The sequence below is a fragment of the Phalacrocorax aristotelis genome, chromosome 1, assembly GCF_949628215.1.
Source record: "Phalacrocorax aristotelis chromosome 1, bGulAri2.1, whole genome shotgun sequence".
In the NCBI taxonomy this organism is placed as follows: Eukaryota; Metazoa; Chordata; class Aves; order Suliformes; family Phalacrocoracidae; genus Phalacrocorax; species Phalacrocorax aristotelis.
Genome location: NC_134276.1, coordinates 29,355,521 through 29,377,010, shown reverse-complemented (window position 1 = coordinate 29,377,010; position 21,490 = coordinate 29,355,521). Strand labels below are relative to the sequence as shown.

Here is a 21,490-nt window from a genome sequence, read left to right as displayed (position 1 = left end):
CAGAAATCCAGAATACTGAAACTACCCATCTGCCTTATGTGGTCTGAAGGCCAAGAAAGGAAGGGGTTGTGTTCTTTGCTTGCTCTCTGAATCAGTGCGTTTGCTCCGTTTTACTTTTCTGGTCTCCTAAATGATCAGAATAGGCACTCTAAAAACCATAAAAAGCAAGTCCCCACTTTGCCATGCTGTTGTCATCGCCAGCATTGGTTGCTATCTATTTATTAAGGTACATCCTCTTAATAAAAACATCCAAGAAATCAGCCTTTGTTTGCTGATTATACATTCAGGTATTCCAGATTCATAGCACTCATTTACCATAATTGAAGCTTACGATGAGTACAAATTTTCTGCTAAAAGAGAAAGAGAAAATAGCAAAATGGTATGGGGCAGCGTTCATGTAGAGATAAAGCAATGATTGTGTCATATGTTTTGGAAGGTAGGTTTGCTATTAAGCTGAAGTCTAAAGTAAGGTACATTGATTTACAGGAAATTGCTCACTTACACACATATTAGGCATTTACAAACCCTACTTCAGAAGCCCCTGAATACTGATAAGCCTTTGTGGTTTCAGCCAAGTATGTCATCAGTAACATCAGTGTCTGTTTATAAACATTTTTTTTCTCCTGATTCAGGTAGTCAAAGTTCAGGAAAATATTTGTCTTTGGTCTCTGCAAATGAATGGCTTGAAATTCAGTGACATTGCCCTCTTCAAGGGGAGCTGGAGGAACCCAATCCTATTTCCTAGAAGAGACACAGAGAAGCAGGAGAGCCAACGTGACTTTCCAGAGAAGTGGCACCCTTCTTTTTGTTTTCACCATTTAATGGAAAAGAATAATTGTTTCCTCTTATTGTCCTCATGCACCCTGGAGCTTTGAAAAATGTTTTCTTGATCCCCTGGATTACTTGTGGAAGTGTTATATATATGACTTGAAAGAATACGTTAATAAATAAAATACCTTCCTATAATTAAGACAGAAAATTTGGACTTCGCCACCCCCATCTGATAGCTGGCACTGGGACCTTTTCCCTGAAAGGCTTTGGCATGCCCCTAAGGGTCCTGATTTAGCAAATCACTTTACATGCTGCTGTAAAACGGATGTGCTTAAGAGTTGCTGAAGTGCAACCCTACATTTCGCTCATCCTCCCATGTGTAAAACTGCAGAAAACAATCTCTCTTTTGTCTGACTTGTGTGCTGCAAGCAGGTGGCGTCCCCTATTACATTTCAACACAGAGAATACACGATAATAGGACTTGGCACCAAGGCAAAATGCAAGTAAATATCATGTGGTGCATCTATCTGTTACTCTAAAGCAAACACTAGGAAATGAATAATCTAAATAATTATGTACAAAAGGGCAAAGCATGGGCCACTGTTATACAGGCTTCCTCCGCTCAGAGGCAGCTGCTGGTGCTGCGGTGTCTCCTTCAGAGCTGGCCACCCTCCATCGCTCCTTCGGATGGGTGGTGGCCCAGAAATACCCATTTTCTCCATAGGCTGTGGAAACGGCACAGGGAGACTTTTCACAGGGGTGTACAGGATGCTAATTTATTTGCTCTGCTGAGTTTCCACACCTGATTCCCAGCCTGCTGTTTGCACTCCCCTTCCAACTTCCAGTGAGGGAGAGCTGCTCCCCTTTTCCCCCACCCATCTTGTGCCATCCTCAACCCACTTGGCTGACACCAGCATGAAAACCAGCAGAAATGGCAGTAACCAGTAACACTTCTGCTTTGCCTGGGGACAGGTTTTGTGCCAGCTAATGCTCTAGAGGTGTCACTGCTCCTCAGTGCTGTAGTTATGCTGGAGTGTCTCATGGCAGTGGAATCTCAACCTCCTGCGGAACAAAATATCAGTCTGGGGTCAACGTGGGGCTTTGTGAGCATCTAAACCACAAACTGAAAATAAACCCAAGCTGCTGCGTTTGCCCAGCAGCACTGGTACTGCTTGGTGCCATTACTCTGAAGAGGTTAATTTGCTGCTTTTTTGATGGCAACCCTGAGATGGATGCAGGCATTGAGACAAAACACTTTTGTCAAAATGAAAAAGATGTATGGTAATTTCTCAAAAGGGTCCTCCTCATGATGGCCAGAAAGGGAGCTGAGGGGTGCCTGGGGGTCTGACAGCAGTGGTGGGGCACAGACCCCTGTGGCTCACCTCCCCACAGCCACACTGCTCCAGCACCGCCAGCTCGTCTCCTGTCTCAGCAGCACTTGCTTCAGCTGCAAGTGAATGAAACCAGAGTGGACAACTCTGCAGCCTGCTGAGGATGTCTCTTCTGAACTCCCATGAGTCACAAGCTGGGCTTCCCCCCTGAAGCATATGCCTAAGACACTTATCTCATATAATTGTGCATATTCTCATTACTCATATTGGTGCCTTATCCTTGTTGAGTGGCACAAGATATTTCCCTCTTACAGCTCAAAAGCTGGTAGCGGGGCAAAGACGAGGTAGGGGAGGATTCGCTGGCTCTTAGTTTACCCTCCTGTCAATCAATCAGCAGCAATCCCTTCCAGATAATAACAGAAAAATGTGTCTGTGCAGATCAGCTACTGTTCATCAGCCTCTATGAGAAGCTGCTGGGACTGAGCTTGGAATCAGTGTATTGAAATACAGCATGCTGGCTGAGCTAATGAGCTGTGAGAGGGAAGGAGGGGGGGAAAGGAGGAGAGGGAGAGGGAGGGAGGGAGGCAAGCGTGAAGGTCCAGTTCCTGCTCGAGTTCCACTGGGATGTGGGCACTCACTAAGCAGTACCTACAACATCCCAGCTCCAGAGCCATAAACAGCGGGGAAGAGTGGCGACGGCAGAGCAGCTTTGCAAGAGAAAGCAACACTGAGAGAGGAAGGAAAGCATTTGTACTATGGTAGCCATAGCATACCCTCTAAAGGGGCTCTGCCTTTCCCCACAACCTTTCCAGATCTCTTCAGATCATCACTTTTGTTCTTGGTGTTTCACCAAAGCTCCACGCCTAAAGCAGATGTGAAAATATATATATCCACAATGTGAATATATATCTACACGCGCACACACATATACCCCTCAGGATGAATTTGAATGGATAGTTGTGATGCAGTTTTTGACATGCAGTTTTGCACCCAGTCACACCTCTGTCATCAGCGGATCATTTTTATGCCATTAGATGTTTGCAAAATGTGCTTGTGGAGTCCCAGAAGCGATTGTCCCTTGTAAAATGATGAGAACTCCTCAGCAGACACAGAGACATCACCTGGGAGCAACCCCTGCTGTCCATAGCTGTCTTTTATATAAAGGGTACCCGCTTTTGGAGATCAACTCCCCCATTTTGCAGGCAGAGTAACAGGGAGTTTGTTGCTTTCTCGGCTTCACAACAAAGCTATCCAGTTCTAAAATTATCAAAGTGAAATGGAGGCTTATGAAACGTGTGTGTGGGTGTTAATGGAGACAGAACCGCTCTTATAACTGCCTTAAAAGCTATTTCATAAAATAGTTTCATTGTCAGGGACTTTAAACATACACGATTAATATCTTAACTGACTGTGCCTCATTTTGCATTATCTCAAAGGACAAATTTATGAGATGATACACACTACTTAGTCTTTATAATGCTTGCATCTGTAACTGACATGCTTTTGGAGAGCTTTACCATCATTGCTAGTTATAGCAACATATTAACTTGCCATAAACAATTAGAAGTAAATTAATCAGATTCGCAAATGTGTTAAGGAGTTAGCTACTATATATGAACTGCCAAAAGCAACCTGAAATCTAGATGAAGTGAGGTAAATATTGTTTAGAGATATTAAACAACACATGTATAAATCAGCTTAATTTAAAGCATCCTTGAAACTACCAATGCTGTTTTGACTTGTAACATGAGGTTGTATATTTTATAGAAATATTTTTACTGAAAATGTTTAGATTTTTAAAAAGTTACAAATATTTTATAGATTTCCTATTTCTAGAGATTTCATTTTAAAACTTGGGATAGTATTATTAGGGCATCTATCCATTTTATTAGATAGCCTCAATGTGTTAAGAAGGAAAAATAAAAAATGCTGATTATAGGATGCCTTAAAACACACTACTTTTCAGAAATGTTTCATGCCTGGTAATTGTCTATGCTCACCAATGTCCTCACAGCAATCCCTATGCTTCTCAAGCATAACACGTTCTCACAGTGTGGGATGCTCAAGGGAAAGCAGACCTTTTCTGTGAGTGGACAGGGAAAGTGGTCATCTTCCTTAGTCTTCCAAATTAAAGACAGAGAGGAAATATGTTTGTTCCCTGTGAATATGTTCGAGTAAAATACCAAAGAGCTCTTTCATCTCATGGAAGATACTGGCGTAGAAATAAATATGAGCATGTTAAGAAGACAAGAATTGACAGGTCTATGCAGCCCAGAGATCCTCTTTCTGATGAAGTGATGCTTAGGGAAGAGTATTAAACAGTATCCATTTTAAGCTATCCCCAACACCCTTGAAACATTTTGAAATATTACAGGAATCAAGAAGGATATCACAAAGCTGTGAGATTAAAGAGAGAATATGATTTCCCAATTTTCTTGGAAAGAAAAGGTAAGCCATCCTTGTCTTCAAAGATCATTCTGACACCAGACACATCTCTCCTCTACTTTTCTTGGCAGCGGTTCTCCAGAGCCTCAGAGGCTCTGAAAGAGCTGGGCTGTCATGTAGAAAATGCTTCAAGATTCCTGACATCAGGAGGAGAATAAAAAGGAAGGAAGGTGTCTCCACAGCAGGACTGATGCACACCCTGTGTTTCCATTAGCTACATGTCCCAGCATGCTGTATAGTGTCTGGGGACACTGGATTACCCTCTGAAAGCTCTCTGTGGTCCATAACACTAGACCTAGACACTGACTCCATCCCGCTAAGGAGGCAAGGCACCAACTTACAGACTATTGCAATATATACACCAGGCAGCTGAAATAAACTGTCTCTGGGGTTATGGATGAAACCAAAAAAGCCTGTTGTGACAGATGGCATTCCTGCCACCAGTGTCCTCTGGAAGACACTTGGATACATTGCTGAGGAGGACTGTATAAACCCTGTGAAGAATACTGGAGAGGAGATCCACTGGGAAACATGGTATCAGCAGAACCCATGCCCTTGCTGCAGACACATCTCCTTATTTCCATGCTTTGGTATATTTTCTTGCTCTGACTCATCTCTCTGGGGAGCTTTATCTCCTGCTTCACCACTGCTGCCTCCTGCAGAACAACCTCCAAACCAATTTGTCCTAGACACCAAAAGGGGTAGTTGATTCACAACTGTAGGTGCACGAACAATGAAAGGGAGACACACCTCCAGAAGGAGATTGGGATGGATTTTGGAGTTTTTCTTCTCTTCCTTGACTGAAGGGTACATTTTAGGGCAATTACACCCTTAATTTACATGCTGCTCCTAGGGTACTAGTTGTAACTAGGATGACTCATGAAGTGTAAGGGAAAAGGTGTCATCAGCTATCAATTATCTGTCAGTCTGATGACATCTTTTATAGCTGAAATAGCTTCAGGACTTATGTTCAAGGCCACTCTCTAGCCTCGCTTGCAAAGGGTCTGCTTAGAGCTCATGTTGCCACAGTGCCTCCCCACCCCTTTCATTTTCGGTAAGGGCTTAGCTCCACTGAGCACATTGTTTTGCTGGCAGATTTCATCTGGACCCTAGTCCCATCCCTGAGGTGAACACCATTGCATTGGCTGGAAATTATTTCAAAGGGCAGAACTGTCACACTGAAGTTGTCTCAGGTCTGAGATCTTTTTCCCTTTCATACCCTGATGGTTTGCTGCATCAAAGTGCTTTGCAAAGTAGCTTTTAGGTGAAGTGCAGCAACCCTTCATGCCCACAGATTTCAACCATTTTAAGACAGCAACAGACTTAAATACACAAAGTATAGCTAGAACATCTCCTTGTAAAAGTCCACATTATCTGAATCATACAAAAAGAGCATAGTAGTAGTGAATTGTTCGCCTTTTCATAATTATGCCTTCTAAAAGATCTTCAATTTTTCTATCTTTCATCTGTGTTTGTATGGATTGGTGTTGCCAAACCTTGCTTTGAACTTACGGACTTTCTTTTCCTCTACAGACTGCCCTATTCTCCACTCTTCTTTCAGGGGAAGTCTCTTGCTCATACACACAGACTCAGAAATCCTAGCTGTTATTGAAGGCCAGGGCAAGAGACTTAAAAGGTAAGCAAGCAATTGGCACACTAATGGATATTTGAGGTTAGACACTCTGATAGTAGCAATAGCCACCCTGGTCTAAAAATACCTTGTAAGATTACATTAAGCCCGAGGACCCTGTGTGAGAGCTATTTTCATATGAAAACAATGTCTGTGACTTTCAAGGCAAGCGTATTTGTTGTTTTGCAAAAACCTTCATCTGGAGAACTTTTCTATCTTCTGTTGCCTCCCGCTCACAAGCCCCATCATGTTTTTGTTCTTTCCACTGTTTAATGTTTATATTCCTTCGCAAAAATAAAAATCAGATGGGAAACTGTTTTTTCTAGGCATTCCCACAGCCCGTATTTGCATTTTTGAGCAGTATCTCAATACCACGGTGTTCTTCAGATAATCTGAAATCACAGAGGCTATGCAGGTAGCAATCACAGTACTATGCACAACTATAATTGACTATGCCAAGCAATAATCAACAGCCCAGAAAGAAAACAGACTGGCTGAAACTGCAAAGGTTAGCTGGCAACTTTACCCCAACAAATATATGCGGTCCTGGCTCCTATAAACTGCAGGTTAAATGGCAACAACATCCTGGGGTTGTGATTTCTTTCTCTGTTGTCCAACTACCATGAATTTCAGGCTATATTTTACAGTGCTGTGTGGACCAGCAGCAGACAGTGACATTGGTTTCCAAGAAAGCTTTTAATCTGAAGATACTTCAAAAGTTACAGAGCACCTTGATCTAATCTGACAAATTGCAGCACCTCCAGAGTATTCACTCAACTTGAAGCATTTCTCTTTCTTTTTTTTTTTTTTTTATCTTCAGTCAAGCTGTGAGGAGGTGATAAAAGTGGCCCCCCCATTGCTGAAGTGAAAGGTATCCAGTTTCTCCGGCACTGATGTTCTGACAGCTCAAATAGTAAGCAACAAGGATTTGAGCTAGGCTTTTTTGTTTATTGGGGTTTTTTTTCCTGCCTGCATGAGGGCTGGAACTGCATTTAAAATTACAGCACCAGCTTTAGACCATAGAAGAGCTACAGCAGGGGTCAGCGGTGAAGGAACTAGTTGCTTGGACCAGTCTAGCTCTCTATGGGCCTTAGGTAACACAGGCAGATGGAAGGTTTCTTTAGGAGAGAAAGATGCTAACGCAAGCATCTGCAGTAAAGCAGGAGTCAAGTGTCCTGTTTTTACAGCCTCTGGCTTGTGTCCAGGCTATGACCTCCCCGTTCCCTCCCGGTTCAGCGTGCAGCGTTCAGCAATGCTCAGCTCTGGCTGAGCCTTGGCCAGCATTTTGGACAACTTCGTCTGGCACCGCTGATGCCAGCAAAGATCCCTGCCTCAAGGTTTCCAACTGGAACCGCTCTTTCCCGGTGTGTCTTTCTTGATAAAGTACAGATAAGCAGAGTGCCGCCAAAACAGATTTAAAGAAGGACCAATATAACCAATATAAACAGGAACATTTTGCTGCTGCTTTTACTTGGCAGGACCAAATGCAGATGCCTGCCTAACTGGGTAAATAGGGAACAGGTCAGTATTACACTTCACCCCTTTATCAGAGTTCAAGGGAAACATTTCCCTCCTTTTTTCCTATTTTGTGCATATTTTGGAGTTGGTTTTTAGAAGGTTGTGGTTTTTCTGTTTTTTGTTTTGGTTGTTTGTTTTTTTAAAGTTTCAGTCTGGGTTTCTGGAAAACAAACTAGCTGAAACCGATTGTGAAAATTCCCTAGAAAAAGGTAAATACAAATCATGCAGAAATGCTGACAATAGAACTTTGACAATCTTTGTTTTCAAAAAGACTCTTCTTTGGTTCCCAATTTTATACATGCATGTTTTGACGTTCTCTGTGTTATGAATAAGCAGAAGTTGCAAATCTGCCATCCTGGACCAGACCTAAAGCTGAGCCGATTCCCCTCCTGCTTACAGTGGTCTGGAGAAGGGCCAAGCAGAAGGTCTTATGATTTCATGAAGGGGAGCAGTAGGGAGTCTACCTTCACACAAAATCCCCGGCTCCATTATGGGATGGAGATTTTCTAAACATGAAGTATAATAAGTATTGCGCAACTTTGTTCAGTATGACAAAATTCTGATATTCTTGTTTACTTACATATGCCCAATGGTCCCTTAAAACTTGATGAGATACGGGGTTAGGCCTCCTCTGTTTCTGATTTCTGTGGCTTAATTACACACAACATGAAAACACTTCTCCTCAGTTATGATTTTCCCACCTTTTACCATCATACTGGATTCCCATACTCTTACACTATAAGTGCTTTTATAACAGTATTATACGCTCAATTAAGATCATGTTTCTCAGGTATTAGATAAAAAGAGATGGTCCCTGGCTGTAACTGCTCACAGTTTGAGCAGGCAAGGCTAAAGACCAGGGGAAACAGATATTATTTAGCAGAATCACAGCATGGATTCAGCCTCTCCACACATGTCAGATGCTCCAATCCCTTCACCATCTCTGTGGTTATTCCCTGAACTCACTCTAGTATGTCCATGTCTCTCTTGTACTGGAGACCCCACACCTGGATCCAGCACTCCAGATGAGCCTCACCAGTGCTGAGCAGAGGGAAGGATCACCTCGCTTGTCCTGCTGGCAATAGCCTTCCTAATGTAGCCCAGGATACCATTGGCCACATTTTTCACAAGGGCACATTGTTGGCTCGTGTTCAATCTGGTGACCATGACCCCCAGGTCCTTTTCTGCCAAGTTGCTTCCAGATGGTCAGCCCCAAGTTTGTACTGGTGCAGAACTTTGCATTTCTTTTTTGAACTTGATGATGTTCCCGCCAGCCAATATCTTCAGTCCTCTGGTTGGCTGCACAGCCCTCTGGTGTATCAGTCACTCCTCCCAGTTTTGTATTGTCTGCACTCAGTGGGCAGAAATTTGACATCAAAAGAGGTGAGCACCCCTCCTTGGACCATATAGGAAGGCTGGGTAAAACCAGGAACTGGCTTCAGTCACTAATTATCCTTTTGTGTGCAACAAATTTTCCCTTTAACACACAGCAACTCTATATTTTAACAGTTTGTTTAGGAATATCATATCTATTTCCTTTCTGGATTATTTTTATTATAATAGCAACCTGCAGTGACTTGCAATGGGGCAAAACTGTAAATCAGTTGTCCCTGTCTTGAGATTTTTATCTAACAAGGTAGCTCAGGGTGGAAGGAGTCGCGGCTGTTCACAGCACCCACTGCAATGAGGCTCCAATCTATGACTGTTGGATCTTCTTTCTGCCAGTGATGGTCATGATGCCTCAGCCTCACCCGAGCCCTCTGAAATTTTGCCGATTCCCAGTAACTCTGCCAACCTCTGAGCATTCATCCATCCTGAAGGCTCATGCTCTTGCTCTTATCTCTCCTTTCTGAAAAGCGTGAGTCCTGTTGTTTAACGATCACTAGCAATAAACAGGAAAGGAGAGTGCAAGAAATGCCTTCCCATGTCAGATCAGCGTCTGTCTGTCCTGATTCTCTGGGAGGAGCACCCAAATCTTGCTTCTTCCCAAGGTCCATTGTCCTCATAGTGCCCTGTGCAGCGGTTGTAGGAATAGGGATGTTAGAGGGTATGTCCTGGCTTTTCTTTAGGATCTGTTTACAGACCTGTTGGTCATGAGATGTTTCTCCAGTCCTTTTGCACCTGGCAGTATTGTCTGTGTCCACAACATCTGGTGGCAACAAGTTCCCAAATTTGTCTATTTGCTTTGTAAAAATTGTCTTCCTACTACCTGTTACAAATTCATTCGAGTTTCATTGAGTGCTCAGACTTCTACTATTGAGGGATCAGATGAACAGTAGCTCTGCCTTCACTTTACTATTGCCTACATGTTTTGTAAGCCTCTGTCATACCCTTCCTCAGCATTCTCCTTTCCAAATTGAAGCAAACCAGCCTTTTCAGTCTCTTCACAAGCAGCTTACACCATTCTCTTTACCATTTTAATTGCCATTCTCTACAGCTTTTTTGATTCCATTATGTCCTTCTTCAAATGCAGAGACCAGAGCTGCACACAATATTCAAGATCTGTGGGTGCACCGAGGTTTTACAGCACGGCTATTTCCACCAGTATGAAAATAGTAGTGTATATAAAAAAACCCAAACCAGTCCAAGATAGAGAATGCAACCAGTACAGACAGGATGAGCAGAACAACAAATATTCCCAAATGTGTCTAGCTAAGATCAATGGTGAACAAGGAGTGGGATAGGCACTGAAAAGTGGAGCAGTTACAATCTGGTAAAAACAGGAAGAACACGATGCTTAGAGTAATTAGAGATTTGATGTTGAGGCCTTAGAGAAGAGGAAGCTGTACTACTTGGTAAAGATGCAGTGCAGAATGGTAATGAAATCACAGGCAGCTCCTGTGGGCAAGGAGCCAAGAGGTGGAAAACAGGAGAAAGGGCTTGAGCAACTGCTGAGTACTAAAAGAGAGAGAAAATAATTTAAAACTTTCTCTCCTAGGATTTATGGCTGTTAAAACAAAATGAAAGAGAGGGTTAAAAAAAAATATCCCCTGGTAGAGAGAATACAACTTAATGATCTGCAAAGTAAAGAACTTGGTGGAAAATTCACCCTGAACCTAATTTTTCACAGTAAAAAGAAATTGATTGAAAGCAGTAACAACAAAAAACAGAGCTACTTAAATTCAGATTACCACAGGGTAAAATCCCAGTGCAAATGTCTATGATTTTATGAAAGCAATCTAATTAGTCACAAGTGTCTAGGACTAAGGATTAAAGTCAGCCACTATGGGAGAAGGCTAAAAGATATGATCTCCAGTTTGCAATAGAAGAATGGGCTCCTAGAGAAGAGGCAATAAGGCTTTACAAGGGAAGTGAGGTTTAAGAGGGAAACTGCATCAGCAACGAAAAAAAGGGAGTCAAAGTAACGAGATAAAGAGAGTCAGGTAATTCTGATATAGAAACGATAAGGCCAGAAGAAGATAAGAAAAGAGAAAAGGGATGTTTTAATGTAGAACAAATCTTCAGTCTTTAGGTAAAAGATCTTAAGGATTTATGAGAACAACAAAGGTGAGGGAAAATATCAGTGTAATATGCCCCGTCTGTGCTCCCCACGACCAGCTTAACAATGTCTTTGTATGGTGGACCTGCAGTATGTGGGGCTGGAGAAAGCCAACTCTTCCTCTAATGTACAAGAAACAATTCTTTAGACGTTAGACACAGCTCTTAGTGAAAGCTATCATTTGGCTAGGTGGAAAATGAAGAGATAACCTCTTTCAATAAACACGAACAGCAGCAACAAAATAAGCAAAGCCTTAAAGCTGAAATTGCCTCAGGTGGATGTTTACATAGGGCCAAAGCTATGCCCCTATTGGTGACTTTACCACCAGAGTTCTGATTCGTAAAAATACTCAGGTTTTAGACCTGAGCTACCTTCTGTATAATTTGATGTTAAGCTGTGGGGTTTTTCTGGCTTTAGGACCTGACCTGGCATTTAAGTATACAACTGTCCTTACTGCATTACTATCTCATAGTCTTTGCTAAATGGCATTTCAGATGAGGGCAGTGATCTGGCATCCATCTACGACACTGCTGGAGAGGCAGAGTACAAAGGCCAGATAAGCAGATTTAATCTTCTCCTGCAAGTGGATGCTAGGGGATGCTCGAGGAGGGCTAAGCAGATCCTCCTCCTTGCTGTCCTTCTGTAGGCTGCGGCCAGATAAGGGCACAAACAGAGTGGAAAGATTCAGATTAGACCAAGAACATCAGGGTAGTAAAATATCTGCTTATTCAGTGCTGTGGTTTTGGATGGGAAAACACAGCGAAGAGGCCCTTTCCTCACACACGCGTGCGTTCAGCTTCCTCTCACCCCACCACGGCAGGCAGCTATTCTTGACTCCAGTCGAGCTATTCACGACACCCAGAATGGGGGAACTGAAGCACAGAGATTAAGTGACTTCCCCACCAATGGTGACAACCAGGAAAGAAACACAGATTTCCTGCTTCGCTGTTTTGGGCTTTAACCACAAACCTCTCTGCCACAGGGTCTGCAAAACTCTCCTTTGCTTATCCCCCCGCTCCAAGCAAACTGCTTCACATCATTAGCAACCAGCTGCTGTGGGGACGCTGAGGCTTAGATATGGCATTTAGTCCACTTGTCCCTCTCACCTCCCTTTCTCTCCCCACAGAGCTCACTAACTTCGGGTGCCAATGCCCAAAGCAGAAAGGGTCCCGCTGGCATTGTGCATCCCTACTGCCTCTCCCAAGCATCCCCCAAGGCCCTTTGGAGCCTCCCCACCTTCTGCCCAGGGGCAGGGGACAGACACAGACCTCATATGTCTCCATCACCTGCAGGCTTCATCATACGGCCCATTGCACTGCAGCAGGGCTGAGGATCATAAAAGCTGCATGGTTTTGAGGCTTACGCAAAGGTGAATGTAACTCCAGTGTGCTCCAAATGAAGGGGTTTTTTTTGTTTGCTTGTGCCTGGCTTGTAAACACCTGTAATACAGTGTATTGATGTTTCTGACTTCTGATATAGATGGGCCTGTCTGAAATTTCATTACCTGAAACTTGAAAAGCCTTTATTCTTGCATGCCAGAGTCTATTTTTAATGCACAGCATGATCCTTCGCTCAGGAATGATCACCAGCTCCCCACTAATTTCTGCTCTCTGTTTCATTCCTCAGAATGACTTTCTGAGGAGCCTCTGATCTTGCCGCTGCCCCCCCAAACCATGGAAGAAACAGCCTCCCGCTATCTGCAGAAACACCCTTCCCTCCTACCGTGTGCCCCAGCAGCCTCAGCACAGTCCCTGTCCCCATCGCCGGGGCTGCAACTGCCTCCTTTATCTGCACTTACCAGCCCTTCCTCTGCCTTTTTGCTCTGGCATCAAGGTCTAGAGCAGCTTCCTGTAATATATTCTGTGCCACTTGTATCTTAACTTCTGTCTCAAGTAATCTCTGACTCTGGTGAGCGTTTTCCACATCATGCCTTTCTGCAGAGCATATATCTTTCTTTGCTCCTGTCCCTCACACTTCCTCCGATCCTACTGAATCTCTTCTTTACTGACTTGTGATTTTCAGGTTTCCTGTTCTCAGGAGCCAGAATCTCCAGGCAATATAATATAAACTGCCAAACCTATTGGCTTTTGACCTTCTGATTAAAGTAACTGACTCTTGCTCTGTTACACTCAAAGTATACATTGCATTTCTCCTGCTTTTTTTCCCCTTTATGATTTTGGACCAAAACCTGCTCTTAAACATTGCTGCAGTTAAGACGTTTCACAGGAATCAGTTACAGGCAATGTATTTAACAGCTTGACTATTAAATAACAATGTGTATATAGGAGAGTCTGAAAGAAGCTGCAAATGTTCTATATATTATGTCTTTAAAAAGAATGGGCATCATATAAAAAATACGGATCTAAATTCATAGCACTCTATGTATTTCCATTTGCTCAGGAGAAATCAGGACATATAGTGAAGATTATGTTTTAAATATATGGACCAATAAAAAGTATGTTCTGGAAAACAGATAAACGGGAAAGAACCATAGCTGAGGATTTCTATGTTCTGTGCTCCTTTGTTTAACAGCAAGCAGTATCAATATCCAAGGTAACATAATTTATTATGAAATCCACCTCTCTTTTCCTTTTAGGAGGGGATAAAAAAACCCAATGCAATGACTAGATTAGTTTTAACTGAGGTTAAAGGGAGATTCTTTAAAAATGTAAATACCGGCCAATATACATGTACAAAATTTTGCTCGTGTTTTTAACACACCTAAATGCAGAAAGAATAGCTTTCTATTGATTTGTTAAAAACTCAGTCTGTCAGTGACCTTCTCTATGGAGAGAGCTGTACCGGGAGTTTTCTTCTAAGCATGTTGAGTTCAGTCCTTGACCCTAAGAATGTTATTTCTCCACCTTCAGTTGCAGCCAGAAATAACTTAGATGTGATGGGACACTCTTAGAGTTTATTCCAAGACAGTACCTTTGCTGCAGGACTGAACTTCAAAAGGTCTCCAGCCTTACACATCCCTGTGTGGTGGGGTTCATGAGAACATACTTACGTAGACACGTCTTCCTTTGAAATCACCTGTTTAATTTGCAATATATACATGCAATAGGATTACTTGTGCTGAAATGTGTGCATAAGTCTCTACAGCAGCAGGAACTTACTGAAGAAATAAACTATTAAAGCATCAGGTACTTCTGCCCTTTGCCCTCTGCCACCCCACCCAAGTCAGAGTCACCTGTAACAGAGCTCTGAGCTAACTCTGGTTCCCACTTAGGCAACACTTTTAGCAACTTTTCTAGACCAAGAACATCATAACTTGAGAAAATGCATCCAGGGTAAGTATTCCTGGGAAGCTAAAAAACTGCTGTTTCTGTAGCTTAGGACACAACACCACATTCTAAACCCACTGCATTTCTACATCCAGAAAATCAGTAAAACCATTCTCAGAAATGCTGGTGCTGGTCCATTCTCATTTCCCAGCAAATGTACTTACCTGGTGAGAAAATATGACTTCAGGGCATGGGAGAAATGATAGCTACTAAATCCATGTCAAGCGATCTCTACTCAGGACTTTGAGATTTACAATGGCTGTCAAGCTCTTCAGATGGAGGTGGCAGTGGTAATCAGAGGGTCTCAGCCTCATTTTTTGCTGTATGTACTCGTGTTGCTGCAGCTGCAGTCAGTGTAAGCACCTGAGCTTCTCACGTGGCACCTGTTGAACGAGGACTGTGGAGCAGCAGGCTGCTCAGGAGCAAGGCTCCACGGCTGGGACTTGCAGAGGTCAGGTCCCACCACATCCCAGATGTGCTAAGGAAGATGGTGCTCAAAAAGATCTTGGAGAGGTCACAGCCTACACTTTCTGTCCAGGAAAATGCAGAGAGAAGTGCATGTATGTATCTGGCTGGTTAAGTGCCCATGGAATTATTTTATTTCTGTTGTGACTGTGGCATTTAAGTGTATTTTAGGCCACACTTGGATCTTTAGTTACTTAAGCTATGCCAACCCAAGCAAACTCAAGTTTCCACGTGGTTCTGTGTGGAGCCAAGCTCACTCGATTTGCTTTTCTCTGATTCTGCCTTTTCCTTACTTAACTGGGAGAACAAAGCAGGGCCCGGGGCTCAGACAGACCTGGTGCAGATGGCTGCCTCAGAACTGGTCTCCACTGTACTCTCTAGGGGGAGAGGTAAGCACGTTTACAGCACAGTTATCTCTTCTGAAGCAATCTTCTCTACCTGATCAGAAAAGTATCGCTCTGAGCACCCAGTCCTGTGCCGCTGACATCCTTGGGAGCTCAACAAGAGCTGTCTTTGGGTCTCAGGCACCTGCTGGACTTAAGCAAATGTTTATGCTTCCACGAAGTCACTCCGTCTTAATCATATGCTGAGGAGCTTTGCAGAGTTGATGCCAGAGTTCAATCATGTAGTGGTGGTTGGAGGGAAAGTGGTAACTGCAAAGACCTGCAATGGAGAGTCAGAAAAAACTACGTTGCTCTCCACATAAGACCCTTGTATTCTTCACATAACACCCATATATTATTTATCCCCCTATTTAACTTACAAATCTGCCCAATAGATGAAAGTTTGACTCTCAGCTGTTTCACTTGTTTCCCTGGCTGTTTTCTCTCCTATAGTTAGCCTGAGTAAATATTTGACTTTGTCCCCTAAGCCACTGCATACCGTTGTGTAACCTAATAAACCCTTTTATTTCATTAGCACCAGTTTATCCAATGTTCCGGACTAATTGAGAGTGGATTTCCAAGAAGAAAAAGGAAGAACATGTTCACCACCACAGACACCTCCTCACCTGTTTACAAAAGACAGCGCGGGTTCTGCAAGACAGAAAAAATACTGGCAAAAAATACCTCATCTCACCTTTCTGCAATTTTCACAGTCCGTATCAATTCCCTGAACTAAACCCCACATCATTCAGTATTTAAATAAAAATGAAAGCTAAAAAGGAAGCTCGCTGTTTTCCTCCAGCCAGTAGGGATTATTGGAGCAGATTCTGCACTTACACGTGTGGCGATCGCCTCCCTCTCCGTGCTCTGCCTTAGTAATCGAGGACGCGGCTGGACATGCACACGTGGGAAGTGACGACTGCCGTCTTGTTTGTAGTCACTTGCTTCATCTTTGTATGGAAAAGGGGAATCAGAAGGAAAGGCAAAACACCACAGCAGCAACTAGCCTGCATCCTAAGCCTGTGTCCTGCTGCGATCTCCTTGACCTTGATCACACAGTGGTGGAGGGTTTGGGCAGCGACTGCCCCATGCCTGGGGCAGTCGCTGCTCTTGCCGTACCCACCGTGGTCTCACCTCCAGATAGCTCAGCTTCGTCACTGCTGTTCCGTGGTGTCAGCTTAGTACTCAATAAGACTTTCTCGGCTACACCAGAAAACCTTGGGAATATGATGCTTTATAAAGTTATTGAAAATGCACAACTCCTTTTCCAAGGAGCTTTGTGTCTAGGTGAGGAAAAGACGTAAAATAAATGGCTGAAAACCTCTTGGATGCATGAGAACCACCAGACCCAGCACAAAATTGGAACAGGCTGCCCAGAAAGGTGGTGCAGTCACCATCCCTGGAGGTGTTTAAAAGATGTATAGACATGGCACTTCATGGCATGGTTTAGGAGACATGATAGTGTTGGGTTGACGGTTGGACTTGGTGATCCTAAAGGTCTTTTCCAACCTTAATGATTCTATGATTCTATGAAAATCTGCTATGGCAAAATAACCCCTCCAAACCCCTCTGATTTGACTTGAACAAAATTTGGAGTGGCAACAGGAGATTGTACCTTGTACAGTGTTTCTATTTGTGCAAACACAGTGGTTCTGACATGACACTGGCACCTGAAAAGCAGATTCATGATCTGGACACCTCTGTGTCCAGGAGATTTGAGGACCTGTGAAACTTCTTGGAGTATAGTGTTCAGTTTTGGGTCCTCAAGTTTAAGAAGGGCAGGGAACTGCTTGAGCAAGTCCAGCGGAGAGCTACCAAGATGATCAGGGGGCTGGAGCATCTCCCATGTGAGGAAAGGCTGAGAGACTTGGGTTTGTTCAGCCTGGAGAAGACTGAGGGGAGATTTCATCAATACCTATAAATATCTAAAGAGAGCGTGTCAGGACAATGGGACTAGACTCTTTTCAGTGGTGCCCAATGACAGGACAAGGGGCGATGGGCACAAGTTGGAATATAGGAAGTTCCACCTCAATATGAGGAAGAACTTCTTTCCTATGAGGGTGCCAGAGCAGTGGAACAGGCTGCCCAGGGAGGCTGTGGAGTCTCCTGGAAATATTAAAAACCCGCCTGGACATGTTCTTGTGCCCCCTGCTCTAGGTGTGCCTGCTCAAGCAGGGGGGTTGTACAAGATGATCTCCAGAGGTCCCTTCCAACCCCTACCATTCTGTACTTCTGGATGCAGTAATTCAGGATTAGAAATATTGTATTTGGACAGTTTGTAGAACAGAGGGTACAAAGAGAACCGAGGAACTGGGATGACCATGCAGAACTCACACAGACCGTAGGTATAAGTCCTTTCTTTACAGATTTCTCCAGGACTTCGTCCTTCTGAGGAGCATTTTCTGAGGCATTGCTAAGGGAGAAGGACCTTTAAGAGCTTAGCCAGTCTTTTAAGAGTCATCTTCTGAAAATCATTCATAAATTCCTTTAAAAGTTCATGAGGCTGCTAGGCTACAAACAAGGACACCAAAAACACTAAGGAAAAAAAAAGATTATAATAAAATATGTGTCCTCTTCTGACTCTTACCCACTTCTGACTCTGATCTTTCAAGGTCAACTGCCATTCCAGAGAATGAGCTCATGTCCTGCCCCTGCAGCCTGGCACCACTGCCAGGGTCTCTCGCAGAGCCAAGCCTTGGCAGAGCTTCAGCCCCACGCTCTGCCCCTGCAAAACCTGCCCTTGCCCAGCGAAAGGCACATGGCCGGCCAGGGACCGGTGCAGGACGCGCCCAGGCAGCTCTGTTTTCTTCCTTTTTTGCCTTCTTCATGGCTCCTGGAATGTGTTTGCACATGGTGGAAAAAATGCAAAGAGCAGGGAGAAGCAGCCAGGAACGTCACCTTCCCTGTCGCCCTCCCTGTCGGTGCTCAGCTGCGGGGCCCGCAGGCACGGTGGCTCGCGCCAGCATCGGTACCCAGGAAGTCTGTGGAGCCCTTGATGCCTGTAGGAGGTGAAATACCCAGAGATGAGATGAAATTTTAGGGTAATCCATTTTGGAATTAAAAAAGGAAAATGTACAGTCTGCACAAACTCAGTTAACGCAGGCTCGCAGCAAAAGAGGCAAGACCTGTTTTGATCAGAAAACTGGCTTGCAAGAGTACAAAATACTTCACAAACTTTCGAACCCATCTTCTCCTCCCCGTTTTCATTAACGGGTATCTTTTATCCTGTCATAAGCAACAGCTACAAGACTAATTAGTTTAACAAGTACAACAAATGGTTTTATTGACAAAAAGGAACCCTTTGAAATATACATTACGTTCACAAAGGATTAAATTACACCCTATTATCCATTTTCCATAAAATAAAGATTACTTTGATAAATCACGACTAATGTTATCTTTGGCTGATAAGAACTCTGTGCTTATTTGTATGGCTTCTATAAATAGTGTGTTCTGAATTTTTTTTGTCCCTAAATATAGTCAATGATACAGTCTGCCAGGCATTTTCCTGCAATTTGACAATACCACATCTGTGAACTAGGCAGCAAATGAAAGCTTCATTGTCTGAGTATGAAAAATGCAACGGTCTCTTCTTTTTTGTCAGCTGCTCTGCAGTAATCTATCAAACACCTTTCAGCCATATCTTGCTCAATCAAAGTTTCCTTACTGCTAAAGCAAGGTAGTCAAAATAAGCTACTTTTGTTGTTAAGAAAAAGGCCTCTGCGGTTCATCTTTCCCTTGTATGCAAAGTCTGTGTGACAATTGTAGTGTGAGGGGGTCTTACCCTCATTTAGGCCTTAACGTACGTAAAATATGTACATCAATGTACATAAGATCAGGGATAAGTGTACATTTTCAGGTGCAAAAGGTTCCTTTGCACTCTGCCTTTCCGTAGCTTTGCGCCAGAGGATTCTGCAGATTACTGAAGATTTTCCCGCATCATCTTTGAGGGGCTGAACAGTTGGTCAAGGACCAAGACAGAAGCGATGTCTTGAGTTTACATCAGCCCTACACCAGCTCTATGTAAATTAGCTCTTTACTCAAGGATGTAGATAGCTGGGGTATCACAAGATGACCTTTGTGTGACAAGAGGTAAACCCACCTTTTGCGCATTTGGTGACCACCCATACCGGGCTAGTGTGAACATCCCCACCCAGCGCACCAGACCAGCAGCCTAGCTCAGCAGCAGGCACACCGTTTAGTACGGCACAGGAGCACATGTCCACCTTTAAAACGCCTTTAAAAAACTTTTGAAGTAGTTTGATTCTGAAAAACTGAAGTTGGCTTCCTATTGTGCAGCAGATGGTTGAAGAGACCTGCCCTGCCATACAAAGGGCCTACACTTCAGGACAAATATCCAAGTTCAACTTGTATTAATTTCCCATTTTTAAAAATTCTTTCAAGAAACAAGTTGGCTCCAAGTTCAGCTACTGCTTTGCATGCCACTGGGTGACTCAAAGCATCTCATTTTACTCCAAATTGCCCAAGGGTTAGGATTGGTGTAACAGTTGCAGGATTGTCCTGAAGTTTAGTTTGCGAAGTGCTTAAGAGCAGTTGGGAAAAGATGTAGAGGTTCTGGAAACCTTTAACAAGTAAATCCAATATGCAAGGGAGTTCAGTTACATGACATACTTTTTACTTCCACTGCCAGTTTCTTCTAATCTGTATTTTGAAATTTCTCCAAACTGTTCAAACATAACATCAGTTTAACATCGATTTACGGCATCTAACCCTACCACGGCTGTTTTGGACGGGTGCCCTCATCATAAGCAAATGTCTCTTTTTTTGCATTTTCCCCCAGAAGCAGGTGGCAGTGCATTTCAAACAAGCCCACACCCATGGCTGTATTGCTTCCGGAGGGTGTGTTTTATTCATGGAAATATGTCTAACCCCTTCGTTTAATTTTCAAAATTTTATAAGCTTCCCACCCCCTGGGTTGCCTGCAAAGTGACTCAGCAAGGCAAGCAAAGGGATCAAAGAACAGATAGTTTTTTAAAAGAATGGAAAAGTTTAGCGGTTCCTAAAGTATTTTCCTCCAACACATATTTCAAAAACTTTAATAAAAAATAATTATAGCTGAGTCTATTAAGAGACAAAATGCAGGGCTAGAGTCATAAATCTCAGAGAATCGGGAGGAACACACTGAAATGCTGCAAAACAAATGTATTATCACCTTTCCAAACCTCCTTAAGCTTCTTTTCCTATAATACCAAACAAAAAAACTCACTGTGGCTGGGCTGCTGTGTGCTTGCTATAATTAGAAAAACTTTTATATTTTATTTCCATAGCAGTGTGCGTATTTATAAAGAGAGGAGGAGAAAATTGTACACATAGGGTTGAACACAGAGGGACCGTCACCAGTGCGGATGAACCACCTTGGGTCCAACCCAAGCTCAGCTCTGTATCTTGCTGCTCGCTGGATATTCTGTGGGTGATAAAGTCCAGATTCTGTTTCAGGGACACGTGTTGAAGGTCAAAGATAAGGTCCCCAAGTAACAGCCAGAGGACGATCTAGACCCTGGAGTCCTCAGGAGAGCCCTCATGTACGTGCCACAGGGCCAAACTCCTCCTTGCTTATTCTATCTCATGCCTCCCATATTTTGCATTGATTTATGCACAGCTGCTTACATTCAAGAGAGAAGACACAGAGCTGCCCCATCTCACACTACACAACAGCCAAGGGCGCTCTCCAGGAAGGTGGGAAATGTCAATTCCCAACTCCTTTGGCCCAGAACCCAGCTCTCCCACTTCCCACGGAAGTGCTCTTTGCATCAGACAATGACGCAAAAAGTGGCCTTTTACTCATCGGTTCTCAGGACTTGCTTGTCAGAGTGTCAAATGCTGAGAGCGCTGCCTACTGTAGGCAATAGTCAAACACCTCTCTTCACCCAGCTTTCCCAAGCCTACTGCTCCCGGCACAGAGTAACGGACTCGCTCTCTGAAGGCATACCCCTCCGTATAAAGCGCTTCAGGACCAACAGCAGAAGTGCTGACTGCCTCAGCCCAGCCAGGAGAGCATCTCTTCCCGCACTGATGCTCAGGTCAGACCTGCAGTAACTGGTCCGAACACGGCCCCAGTACCGACACCCTGAATGATTCAATCTACTGCAACGCTTATGGGCCATCCATCTAACTGAGCGATTAGAGGACTGCAGCTTCAC

At 43.6% G+C, this 21,490-nt stretch overlaps 1 long non-coding RNA gene across 3 annotated transcripts in view; it reads right to left on the bottom strand.

Moving 5' to 3' along the window:
* LOC142053788 (uncharacterized) overlaps positions 1-16,358 on the bottom strand; it is a 29,132-nt gene extending 12,774 nt beyond the window's left edge. The window contains exons 1-2 of one of the 3 annotated variants that reach the window (XR_012659325.1): positions 16,167-16,358; positions 14,646-15,609 (exon numbers count right to left, since the gene is read on the bottom strand). This is a non-coding gene — a long non-coding RNA (uncharacterized LOC142053788). The remainder of the gene's footprint in view (positions 1-14,645; positions 15,610-16,166) is intronic. The other 2 variants (XR_012659324.1, XR_012659323.1) reach the window with 2 other exon arrangements.
* Between the last annotated feature and the right edge of the window lie 5,132 nt (positions 16,359-21,490).